The sequence below is a fragment of the Mercenaria mercenaria genome, chromosome 4, assembly GCF_021730395.1.
Source record: "Mercenaria mercenaria strain notata chromosome 4, MADL_Memer_1, whole genome shotgun sequence".
Lineage (NCBI taxonomy): Eukaryota > Metazoa > Mollusca > Bivalvia > Venerida > Veneridae > Mercenaria > Mercenaria mercenaria.
The window spans coordinates 67,951,996-67,966,285 of record NC_069364.1 but is presented as its reverse complement, the minus strand read 5'-3'; the positions used below and the strand labels follow the sequence as shown (position 1 = coordinate 67,966,285).

The 14,290-nt window shown below is 34.8% G+C and overlaps 1 long non-coding RNA gene across 1 annotated transcript; it reads right to left on the bottom strand.

Annotated features, from left to right (window-relative positions):
* Positions 1 to 465: 465 nt before the first annotated feature.
* Positions 466 to 9,067, bottom strand: LOC128556434 (uncharacterized). Its single transcript, XR_008370659.1, has 3 exons — positions 8,569 to 9,067; positions 7,733 to 7,819; positions 466 to 5,131 (listed from the first exon to the last, which is right to left on the bottom strand). It is a non-coding gene; the product is annotated as an uncharacterized LOC128556434 (long non-coding RNA).
* Positions 9,068 to 14,290: the final 5,223 nt, after the last annotated feature.

Below are 14,290 nucleotides of genomic sequence, written 5' to 3'. Positions count from 1 at the left end.
TAATATATTACGATGTAAGGTCTATAACACATCATGCCCTCGAATCATCATGTTCAAAATGGCCGCCATTTGGATGGCTCGAACAACGGAAAAGTCGAACTAATTTCCACGGGACCCTCGAGTTCGAGCCATCGAAGTTCAGCTGTATGAGACTAAACGTATTCATTTTTAATTTCAAGTCAAATGGTTTATCGCGGCCAGAAATTTGTACAAACCGGACAGAAGTTGCGAAATTGTCATTTGTGCAGGAAAGAAGCGTTTACCATAATGTCCAGTACTGGACAGGTATAGTTACCATGCACGGACACAGCCAATTTTCTCAGAGGGGGTCCGATCACCTGCCCCCCCCCCCCCCGACCCTGGAAATTTTGAGATTTAGCACTTCATTTTTTGCATTCTGGGACAGTTTTATGGACTAACCTGTTAAATTCGGGAAAAAATGATAAACATACGATAAAGCCCGAAACGCGTGAAAATGTTCCGAATGTAAATCGGGTGAAGTAAGCGCTCTATGTATGCGTCTAGATTGATTAAACTGGGCGAGTCTACTTACTTATTACTTGAGGATGAAAAAAAAAACGTGTTTTTAAATGTTGCTCTTAAACAAGGGTGGCGGTTGAACTACTATAAGTACAACAACAGTTAATTCACAACAAATCGTACGGTATGTTTTATAATCAGTAGAAGCTAGTCGTATTTACGCTTATGAGACCTGTTTCACCCACAAGTAAAGAATTCACAGGTCCATCATGAAATATTTTCCCCAGCACGCATATACTTGTCCTATTCAAAATGATCGCGGCCTCATCGGCCTCGATCAATAAGAGACAGCTCTGTCGTGAAGGAGATAGTCATGTCGCCAAGAAGATAGCTCTGTTTTCATAAGACAGCTCTGTGTTCATAATTTTAATATTATATTAAAAAGATTTACGACATTTACGTTAGGCTATCCTCTTTTGAAATAATATGCAATCACTGTTCAATTGGATATACATTTGTATGCAGCTGCCAATTATTGTTTTGATAAAGATTTTCCATAAGGCTATAATTGTAAATTTTGATTAGTTGCACATTCTGTTAACTTTTTCCCAGGTGACTTTTGTGATAGTTCGATAATCGGCGCCCGTCGTCTGTCGCTGTCTGTCTGTCAACATTGATCTTGTGTATGCCACAGAGGCTGTATGATTCAATTGATCTTCATAAAACTTGTTCAGCATGGTTTTCTTGATAAAATCTAGGTCACTTTCGAAAGCGGGTTTTCTGGAGTCAAAAACTAGGTCCCTAATTACAGTTGCGCTGTTATATTGAATTTTTAACAAGGTCATAAACGGTCCGCTTTTATTGACAGGCGGTACATAATAGTGACACATGCGATGCTGGTGATTTATGGTAAAGAAAGCTTTTTCAAATTGAAAAAGCGCGAATTAAAGCCCGCGCGTAACTGTCTTTTTGCCGTTTGCGAGAAATTTCATGCTAACGAACTTAAATGACTTCAATCAAATGCATCTAATTGGTTCAGATAAAAGATAGATTGATAGAAATGAAAATAGAATTCCAATTATACAGAAAGTCCGTAAATTTAGAATTCGATCACTCTAGTCATTGTGTCAGTTGTTGTATATGTAATCGAGATTGCTAATTTAATGCGTATGTTGTCGACACACGAAATGCATGAGGATTTGCTTCTGTCCTATAAATTTTATTTAGCTAGTAAATCAGCATGACTGTTTAAAACTTCAGATTTTGTATTCACAAGTGCATATGAACGTGCTAGTACAATGATGAAGTCACAACGACTCTGATATTTGTACAAAGTACACTTTATTAGCTCGCCTGTCACGTAGTGACAGGGTGAGGTTTTGTGATCACCCTTCGTGCGTCGTCCGTCCGTCCGTCCACAATTTCCTTGTGAACACGATAGAGACCACATTTTTGTATTTGATTTTAATCAAACTTGCACAAAACTTGTATAGGCACGATATCCCGGTTTCTTTCGAAAACTGGCCAGATTTCATCTTTGGTTCCAGAGTTGTGGCCCCTTAAAGGGTCAAAATTTGCCATCTTTGGCTTGTGAACATGATAGAGACCTCATTTTGCAATCAGCTTTAATGAAACTTGTACACAACTTGTAATGGCGTAATGTCTCGGTTCCTTTCGAGAACTGGCCTTATCCTATCATGGGTTTCAGAGTTATAGCCCCTTGAAGGGCCAAAATTTGCTGTTTTCAGCTTGTGAACATAATAGAGACAACATTTTGCAATAAACTTTAATAAAACTCGCAAACAAGTTGTATTTGTATAATACCTCAGTTCTTTTCAAAAACTGGCCTAATCCCATCTTGGATTCCAGAGTTGTGGCCCCTTAAATGGTCATTATTTGCCATCTTTGGCTTGTGAACATGATAGAGACCTCATTTTGCAATCAACTTTAATAAAACTTGCACACAATTTGTAATGGCATAATGTCTCGGTTCCTTTCGAGAACTGGCCTAATCCTATCATGGGTCCTGAGTTACAGCCCCTTAAAGGGCCAAAATTTGCTATATTTTGCTTGTGAACATGATAGGGATAATATTTTGCAATCAACTTTAATCAAACTTGCACACAACTTGTACTGGTACAATATCTCGGTTCCTTTTGAAAACTGGCCAGATCCCATCGTGGGTTCCTGACTTATGGCCCCTTAATTGTCCAATATTTGCTTTTCTAATATATTGTTGTAACGGCCTGTACTCTGTATCTTCTGCATGCATAAACTGATGCATGATTACCTCCCTTGTGTTTATTAAAATGGATTTATCTCAGTAAGTATTTATAGGACTCATTTGAAATTTCGTTATTGTTATTAGTTAGACTGAGCCAATCAGGGTAGACAACTATGGAATGATTTTATATCAAATTTCCTCCCTTTGTTTCAAACTAAAATGGGTGTATCTCAGTAACCAATAAAGATACTGATTTGAAATGTCATTTATGCCATCAGATGGACTCGGACAATAAGGGTAGATAACTTTTGGCTGAATTAATGACAAATTATCTCACTTTATTTTATGTAAATAAATATACCTCAGCAGCATCAAATGAGATTGGCTTTAAATGTCATTTAAGTCTCCCAGGGTAAGGAATAGTCATGCTAGTACAAAAATGCACTATTTAAGCCAAGGACCCTCAAACTTGGTATGGCAATTGGATATGACTAGTATGTGACCCATAGGTCAAAAGGGACTGTTACAAGAAACTATTTATCTATGCCAAAACTTGATCTTATCATTAAGAGCAATGGTACTCAGGTAAGCGATATAGGGCAATCATGGCCCTCTTGTTAACCGGTACGTTCAAACAAACTGGCCGTGTCCTCAACGAAAAGTAATTATGCCATAATTATATTAAGATTTGATTTTACAAGTGTAATACGTAGTGTAAACAAGTTTTAGAGCATCTGGCCTTAAGGTTGGCGTCTTAAAAAGTACAGTTAACCATTGCTTTTCACAAGATAATTTCACGAATTGCATTTTCTGTAACTGAGTTATAGAGAAAATAGCACATGCCGATTCTAAGAAATACAGTTCTGGTTAAAACGGCACTAAATACAAAACAAGCAAAATAAATATAAGAAAATATTAAGCAATATGTATTATACAAATGCTGTATAAATACAAAAACGTGATAACTGAATTGTATCTCGTAACTGGACATAACTACTCTCTTGTAACATGCAAAACTGCTCAAAACTGTTAATGCAGCACAGAGCTATCACCTTCACGACAGAACCGTCTCCCACAATAAAAAAATGACTATTTTTACTCCCAAACCATTTTTGGTACATTATTTAGTTCCAAATGCATTGTATACTTTACAGCTATTTTACGCCTACTCGGTTTGCTTCCTAATATCAATTAAATAGCATATATTTCACAATGAAAGTGTTTTCATGACGGAACGGCCAAATTCACTGCTAAGTCAGCTTGCTGGTAAATATCGCCACGACCACCAATTAAGAATAAATTAGCAAACTTTAAGTTCTCTGTAAAGTTACATCATATCTACATCGCCTACCATTCCCCGATTTTTGATATTCGAGTACTGTATTGTAAAAATGCAAAAACTATGATGACACTCACCTTTGTCGCGACATGTACTAGCTCGGAAGATGCGACACAGCGATTTAGCGTATACCTCTGAAAATGGTAGTTCTGTTGTTAACAAGGAGTGTTGTAGTCAGTTTTGAAACATTAGGAAGAACTCCAAAAATTCAGTGAAAAGATGTAGCTGTAAATGTATCAAGTGATATACATGTTTTATCATGACAGACAGAATGTCAAGTGGTCAATAGAAATAGAAATTGTAAACTTAAAATAGAAACTTCTAGAAAATTTCCCTCGCTACAATATAATTGTCTGTCCGTTTAACAGTATGTTAAGGCAATCTCATGAGTTGCAATATTTTTGTTCTTTAAAAGGTAGCATAGTACAGAGTAATAAATTTGATCTAAACCAACATAAAGAATACAAATAAAATCAATTTGAAAGCAAGTTTTGTTATGAGAAGTTTTTGCCATATGACTTTTTTATCTTTTGTTTAGTATGGGCTTGCGGGTACATAGGATTGTAATAACGCATTTTGTATTTACTCGGTCGTTTGTCATCCTGGTGAAGTTCCTTAAGCTCCTTCTGCTGGCGGGCTGCCATGTTACCGTCATGTGTGCTTTCCACGGCTACACTTTGTTCTTCTACAGTTTCATTGACCATATTAGTAACTTTACTCCCGGTTGAATATTTTGAATGTGCCATTTTTATTTCACCTTTGAAAGTAACTGGTAGATTGTATCACTCAGGGCTTTATAATCGCTTAAGATGTAACGCTATTTAGTCAGATGATATATAATGTAAGTTTAAACATTACAGCTGAGAATGAACCTTTTCGAAATAGTTTGCCTTTGTTTTGCTATCAAAGACAACTTTCTTAGAACTATGTATTTCAAGTCGGAGATGATGTTAATAAGGAATCTATATTTCTATCTATGGTCGGTAGGAGTTCGAATCCTGGCTGCGGGCTTTTAAGCTAAAAATACAATATTAATTTGTTGGCATATTAATTTACTGTTCAGTTGCTTTTGCCAATCCGTCAAACACCTGAAACGAATAAAAAACGTAAACATAATTTTTTTCACCTTTAGCCATACTATCATAAATCTAATATAAATGCACAATTGTTTTCTTTTTCAGGTAGATTAAATGTTTAATTTCCTTCCAGTTAGAGCAATTATAGATTTCTGCTATAAAACATAATCAGTGGTGTCAAAATGAATTTTATTTTCATAACAAATTTACATATTTTGTGTTTCGTTGAAAGTGATTACCGCAAATGAACATCAGCAGCTTGCAACAAATATAAATACTTTATACATTTACTATTACAAATTAATTAGATCTACTGTAAACTGAATTATAAAAGCAAAGTAACTCATCTTTTATATTTCATTACATAAATAATTGCCTTATGCTAATATTCAACGAGAATAGCCTATTAATTTGACTTCTGTGTATTTTTGCTAATGTAAAATACTGCTGCCAATCAGAAGTAGTCAAACATACACCACGTGTGCAACAATTTTGTCTAATCATTTACACGTAAGAGCAGACTAAAACACTGATTATTGTCAAAATTTTACATATATATTCATGTCCGTTTAGGCAGTCCTGCACGTTTATAAACCGGAAGTATTGGCGAAACGTATTTATATGGAATTGGCGGAACGTATTTATATGGAAAACAAAACAAAATGCCTGGTCCTTGCACAGGGAAATGAAAATTGGTTTATAACATGTGAGTGAATTTATTAAAGCGGCAACGTTAGACAAAATATGCTATTAAAATGTTTGACACATTAAGTACTTCTAAATGATAATTAACAATAAGCGTTTCATGTGCGGAGCTCTTTAATCATGGATAAATATCTCAGAAACAAACACATGGACAAATACATTTTATTTCACCATTTTTATGGACCATATGTTTATTTAAGACTGTGCGAAGATTAATTAAAATCTACATTTTAGAAAAAAATCCAGCTAGCGAAAATGTCAAAACTTTTCAAATCAGTCTGGCAAAAAAAAAAACAACAAAGAAAAAAAACACAATCTATAATTTGTATTTTTCTAAGTGCATTCTGAAGTTTTAAAAATCAGGATTTAATCAAGTTGTACATTGTAGACAAACATCAGAACGTGCAGAACTACCTTAAATAATGTTATATTTATTTATGGCCCCCACTCTCTCCAACATATGTAGGCTAAGACAATTTCCCTCCAAAAAGATACATGTATGTTAAAACGGGCAGCTTGTTGTTCCTTCTCAAGGGAAGGAACACTTATGGTGAACATGTCACACTTGACTGAGCATATAATAGATGCAAGGTTACCGTCAAAGGAATCCGATTTCCCGTAGGGCGCCACCATCTTGGACTCATGCATATTCATTACAATTAGCCTCTAGCCCAGTATGTGTTTACGCATAATCAAAATTTATTTCAGTCTTTAGTGCAATACAACTACCAAAAATAACAGAACAACAAGACACAATAATAAACTTTAAATCATGTAACTCCTCAATTGAATATATCATAGTAAAGAAACGAGATTAATGAAATGAATATGCATCATCTAAAAATAGACTCCAGCCAAACAATTTTACGTAATGAAATTGTCCCTGGTCACGTGATTTTTTTAGCTTCTAACGTGTCAGATGTGCAAGTGATTTCTTTTGCGTACTTTCTTACTCTTCCTGATTTTGTTTCGACTCGTAAATACATGTATGAATTTCTTTACAGGTACCGGAATTGAAATACAGACTGCAAGACATATGCTTCCAAATTGCATAATATGTACTGCACTTACTTATAGATCTTGGATTATGATAAAATTGTTAATACTTAGATTAGTTCTTAAATAGTTAAGTTTGCACCAAAAATGACAGAACATATTTTTTTTCATTGCATTATTAAACATTTGTAACATTATGCTAAAACAATATTCCTTAAAAAGAATATTTCATATGCGCTAGAAGGAACCTTTTGGTAAGCTAAATCTTGTAAAACACAAATGATGAACCGTCTAAATTAACCGAGTGGGTAATTTTCTGTAAAATTCATAATGTGGCCTATACAGTGATCGTGTATTGTTCGTTTTTTTTCAATCAAGGCAGAGGGAAGCATTCTCAGAATTATTGAACTAAAACTACTGTCATCTTACTGTTACCTTGACATTTGACTTACGGACCATCAGTACTTCGGGAGTCAATTGATAACCACAAGAAATTGTCACATGAAGTTTGGAAGTCCATGGATAAAGATATTTTTAAGTCATTAATACGACATCATTCTCACTGCCACGGTCATTATGACCTTTACCTTTGATCTATAAAATTAAAACCATTCAGTGACCAACAGGATCACCATTATGAAGTTCCAAGTGTATTCCAGTTATTCCTGGAAACCATTTTAAATCTCAGGATCAGCGTTACCTTGCCCTTAAATCCACTAATGCTCAAAACATTGAGGGTTATTTAGTGACCACAGGCAATCATTCTATGAAGTTTGACTTCTCTGTTTAAGGTCGAAGGGTTTTCTAGTTACTGGTGTAGAGCCGAACGGATAAAGCGGTAGAAAGACCGACAAGAGCAAACCTGTTTACACACTCATCTCTAAAGTGGGTATACGTATTGAATAGACTTACCTTGAATGTTATAATAAACTATATACTAGACATTCACCAGAACTTTGCAGATATTTTTACAAGGGCACTTCTTTAACGAGCTTGTTTCTGCAAAATGCAAAAAAAAAAAAAAAAAAAAAAAACATAATAGATTTTGTTGTTCGATTTCTAGTTTAAGGTATTTGATCCCTAATAGTAAGATTTAAGAAATGGCATTTGCTTGGTACTTTTCTAAAGCTGACCGTGTTTGCTATTGTGTTGCAAATTTTTAACAACTTTGACCGTGCCGTTTTTTATTGATTTTGTATAATTTATGGAATTTCCTCAAGCTCAAATAGAAACAAATTTCAAAGTGATGGCCACTATTCAAAACGTTTGCAGATAATTCGTTTTACAATTAAGAAATATCAACCTATTGTTAAAACACAAAATAAAATTGCCGATATCAATTTTTCAAGTAAACGCATTTAATGAGACAAATTTCTAACTCTAACTTTGAAAAATTAAGGTTGAATCCTGCAAGTCTGTTTTGAATTTTGCTCACTTCATTTAGAAATAACATTGGGGCAGAAGTAAAACCTACCTACATTTCTTCCATAATATTTGATCTTAAGAGCGAGAGCAAAATAGAGAACTTTTACCGCATGTAACTCAGTATTTTTAAAGATGTCTAACTCTTCCCCTCCTGTTTTAGAAGTAAAATCACTTGAACAGCAAGAAATAGCTTATCTAATGTAAATTGTCCACTTTTTGTACAATAAATCAGTAATAAGTCTTAAAACAAGTAAAAACTTAGTAGAAAAAAGGAAAATATGGAGGAAAAAATTTTGGTCCCAGTTGGGCTTGAACCTACGCACCCTGAAAATTGCGGTCAAAGTAGGTTTATTGTAGGAACTGAATACTCTTCAAAAAGGAGATGCTCTATTATTAGGTAGCAGATGCCGGTTTTTTCTAGTACCTCGGACTTCCGAGCGATGTGGCCAAGTCAGACGGCTTCCGATATCTTACGAGATGCAGACCTGAAAATAAAAAGAAACCTGTTTACATCTTACTTGAAGAAGAAACAAAATACATAGTAAACTTCATACAAAGCATAGATTTTTAAATCCACAAGCCACCTGAAAGATAATTTCAGCCCGCGAAAATACATGACATTTCAGCCCAAATTAGCCATTTTTCCAAGTGGCCTTAAAATGTTAGGGGAAATGATAGAGCCAAATGGCCACATGCATTCTGTACTCAGTTTCAAGTATTACTTGCAGAGCTGAACAAAAATACCTGTCAACAGATTACTTTTTTCACTATTTTCAACTGTGTGAGGCCTATATGATATTTGACAGTTCACGAGAAGCTGAATGCTGATAGTGGTATATACACATTTCAAGCAGTTATACGAAAATAATGCCATCAAGCTTACACTCGCATCTGCCAGAATTTCTGCAACATACCATTCTTAAACGTGTTAATCAAAATCTCACATCAACAAATATTTCAAACATCAAAACAGCCTTCACTTTAAGGTTTTATCTCTAATGACAGATTTTGATCCTGGACAATTCGAACCTGTGGCTGGAAACTACCAACTGCTACCTTAGCCTAGTACCTTAATGGAATAAAACTGCTTCCCTATCATTACACAATTGGATGACAGTCTAAATGGCATGCAGAAAATATAGATAAAAATGCATGTTCATGCGACATATGTGTCACTTAGCAAAGCAGGTACATGTATGTTACAAATTGAAAGCCCAGGAATGGTAGATCGAGTAAATCAAAGATTTTATTAGCATTATTTCCTACATTGAAAATTGTATGTATAAGATAAGTACAAAGTGCTTTAACTGTACAATCAGGATTATCGCATTTGTTTCACATTGTTAACACTCCATCATGTATACGATAGCTGTTTAGTCTCCTTAGTGAATCTGTAAACAAACGAATAATGACAAAGACAGTTAAGGGGTTTAATATTTTGTCGATTAAAGCTAACCACATATAATATTTATGTAATTCTGTAATCGTGATATTTTTGACATAATACTTTGTTGTCAAAAGAAGTGCCAATTCAATAAACTTAAATGAATTCAATTAAGAAGTCATATTAGCAATGCTAGGAATGCAGTGCAAATCCCTTCCCCTTTCACATTACCCCATTGTTCATAAATAAAGGAAATATAAGTGAAAAAATCAAGTAAACTTAAAAGAAAATGTCAAATTAATTCAGAGAAATGTCTCAGTTGAAGTTGATAGTACAGTATCGTTCTTGATGAATTTTCTTTTCTTCAAATTGCCGATACCGCTTTCAAATTTTGTCCTAAGATGTTTTAGTCAGCATGGAAAAATACAGCTAAGTATTTATTACAATATACGTTTTTTTTTTGTTTTGTTTTTTTCAAAATATGTTTGCTTTCTCCTCTGTTTCAGCCTTTTGTATAACCATAAAAAGTTCAGGTGTGCAGACATTGGACCACGAGCGCGTTAACCTGAGAGATTAAGATTAAAAAAGCTGACCTTTAACACGCTCCTTTAATTAAGATGATAAACATTAAGCTAAGCTTCATCATCAGACTAACCACAAGACGGCCTTGTTTCTTTTTTATATTCGTACGTGATTATTGAAATATAAAGACATATGAATATAAAGATATATTGAAATACAAATATATGATGAATTCAATCCATTTGAATTGCACTGAAAAGGATGTATTGTGGCAATTTTACGTTATCATTTTTTTTATATTTGTCCGCGCTTCAAACGTTGTATCGCTGAATAAACTACTAATCACGTTCCTTTTGTTTAAATGACAAACAAATTCAGCCAATTAACAACTGTTCAGAGTTGAGATCAATGTTAGCAATCATGCCTGCCATTTAAACAATCATATGATAATGGTAAAATCGTGTAAATTAAATCCAACAAGAGCTGTCTCCATAGGATGACACATGCCCCCGATGGCACTTTGAATGAATAGTTATGGCCGATGTTAGAGTTTAGGACCTTTAACCTACGGACCTGGGTCTTGCGCGCGACACGTCGTCTTACTGTGTCACATTCATGCGTAGTTATTTTAAAATCCATGCATGAATGACAAATATATGGACCGGACATGCCCATCATTGCACTATCATGAAATATGACCTTTAACGTCTAAGTGTGACCTTGACTTTTGAGCTACGGACCTGGGTCTTGCGCGCGACACGTCGTCTAACTGTGGTACACATTCCTGCCCAATAATTTTAAAATCCATGCATGAATGACAAAGATATGGCCCGGACACGCCCATCAATGCACTGTCATGAAATATGACCTTTAACGTCTAAGTGTGACCTTGACCTTTGAGCTACAGACCTGGGTCTTGCGCGCGACACGCCGTCTTACTGTGGTACACATTCATGCCCAATAATTTTAAAATCCATGCATGAATGACAAATATATGGACCGGACATGCCCATCATTGCACTATCATGAAATATGACCTTTAACGTCTAAGAGTGACCTTGACTTTTGAGCTACAGACCTGGGTCTTGCGCGCGACACGTCGTCTAACTGTGGTACACATTCCTGCCCAATAATTTTAAAATCCATGCATGAATGACAAAGATATGGACCGGACACGCCCATCAATGCACTATCATGAAATATGACCTTTAACGTCTAAGTGTGACCTTGACCTTTGAGCTACAGACCTAGGTCTTGCGCTAGACACGTCGTCTTTCTGTGCCATACATTTATGCGTAGTTACTTGAAAATCCATCCATGGATGACAAAGATATAGACCGGACACGCCCATCAATGCACTATCATGAAAAATGACCTTTAACGTCTAAGTGTGACATTGACCTTTGAGCTACGGACTTGTGTCTTGCGCGCGACACGTCGTCTTACTGTGGTACACATTCATGCCAAGTTATTTGAAAATCCATCCATGGTTGACAAAGATATGGACCGGACACGAAAATTGCGGACAGACCGACAGACCGACGGACAGACGGTTCAAAAACTATATGCCTCCCTTCGGGGACATAAAAATATACACGCTTAGCAACGTCGGTACATAAAACGCATCCCGTAGTATACAGGAAAGAATAAGTTTAATGAAGATCCATCAAGCGGTTCATGAGATGAAGTTGTTAAAAACAGACATCTTTAGCTAGCCAGGTGCCCTCATTTGAGTGAAATTATGGAGAAGACTTATTATAATGCTAAAGACCAATTTTGATGAAGATTTCTCAAGCGGTTCATAAAAAGGAGGCACGAACAGGGAATTTTATCTCTATCTCCAGCAGACCTTATCCACATTTTAACGATGTGGTAGAGGATCTGATAATGATGCTACAGTGGTTCGTGAGAAGAAATAATTCGAAATTATTTCTATTTTTTGACATAAATAATGCAACAGATTAAGTTTGATGTAGATCCAAAGTAGTTCATGAGAAGAGGTCGTCTAATGTATTTCTATTTTTTAAATCTAGCGGACTTTTAAAGATTCACACCGAACCGTTTGAACAACCGGAAAAAGTACCTTGCAAGGATGCTACAGTCTATGTTTGTTGTAATTCTGACTAAAAAGATGTTTACACTGTACATAAGTCCATTGGTGTTGACCTGATGAAAAAACTGCAGGAATATACGAAACAGAGAATTCTATAATATTTCCGCGCTCCGCCATTAATGATCATGTAAACACCTTTGAGACCATCTCTCGGGTAAATTTTCATTTTGGAAATCAAACCTGACCCGTAATATTCATAACATATATATATACAAAATTGTTCGGAAAGGGTAGAAAATACTTTCTGTAAAGGTCACTTTGTCCGGTATAACATGTATTTTGTCTTACAACACATGTACCTCGATTGTTTACATTCTATTTTGCAGAAAATATCAAACTTTTTTATTTTTTCAAACATATTTTCTCTCTAAATTTGTTTCTGTTGTGTGTCCAACATATTTACCTAGGTACTCCAGGAAATGAAAACAGATTAAGTGGTATATATTTTGAAATATTGCAGTTTTTTGGTCATTTTGACAGCTCTACTTTCACTTTGGCCGCTGAATAAAGTGATGAAATAGAGGAAAATCCGTCGGGGCGTCATAAAATGACCTCTGAACGGAGGTGACCGCTGATCGGAGGTGACCGTTAGTACAGGTTTGACTGTATGTATGTTGTGGACGAAGGACCTGTCACCTATACTAACAACTCACCCTGAACATTCCATTTAGGTGAGCTAAACACTGGTAATAAATAATAAGACTACACAATTAAGAGATAAAACTGATTACTAGATTATACAACCTCTACTATACACAGTATAGGGATTTCCTTCTTTCGTTTTAAAGTATATCTTGAAAACTTGCATTATATATTATATCTTTGACTGATAAATATGGTAAAAAAAAATGTAGTAAATCTGATTTAAAATATATTATGTAATAACAACCGTGTGTTAAATGAAGAAAAAACGCGAAACCGAAAGTAAATGTGAATCACTTTTACATTCTTTCGAAAAGAAAAACAAAAACAATTAATATAATAAATAGTTATTACACGAAGTATGTTTCACTATAAAAGTGTTACCTTCTAGGCGTGCTCCTGAAAATCCACGAAATTAGCAGCTTAAGATATACTGACCCTTTTAACTTAGAAAGTAGGCTTGCGACACGAAACTATTTACATGCAATATGATATAATAATTATCTTTGTCAAAGTCCATAGCTACCTAAATCATATAAAACGTACAGTCGTCACTTCGGAGCTTCCGTCAGCGAGAGGAAAATAAGAACTTTTAAGAAAAAAGTGTTATGCAAATGTATTTATCAAGATTATATCCTCGGAAATATAATGACAAACTTAAGGCATGTGTGAAATAACAGTAATTCTGGTAACAAATATTAGCATGATATCATATGCATTACTCTTAGAAATTTGACATTTATGACCATTCAATTATTCTGTGTAGGTACAGAGGTATTTAATTGATCTAAATCGCAGGCAGTATGGCTAGGTACAAAACGGGGGTACTTCTATAAGAAACAGCAACATGTATGTATCATAATTACTTCATGCCATTTTACGAAGCGGAAGACATAAAAGAAATACGATATAAATGAGATACTTAGTTGATGTCAGTTGCAAACAAAAATGTAATACATGCGATACAAAACATATTAGCATCGCAGAAAAAGTGTGTGCAAAGTAAATATTGGGTACTCGTGTTTGCAATAAACAAATGTTATTGAAATATCTATAAATCTCCTTTAAGACATGTTACATATTTTCGTCATACATACCGTTAACCTTTCGTTGTGTTTGTCAAACGAAAGTGTTTGATGTTCTCTATGACTAATTATTTAGGCAATTATTTAATCAAAATGTACCAAAAATGAAAACTTCATCCCTAGTATCCATCATTATTATTACATATAAACACAAATATGCTTACAACATAATTTACAAACATATAAAAATTTCTATACAGTGTATATTAAATATAAAGTATATATTCATTACTGCAACATATAAATAATAGATGTTAGAAATGTATTGCTTACACATACTTATATATCAGAAAGGTATA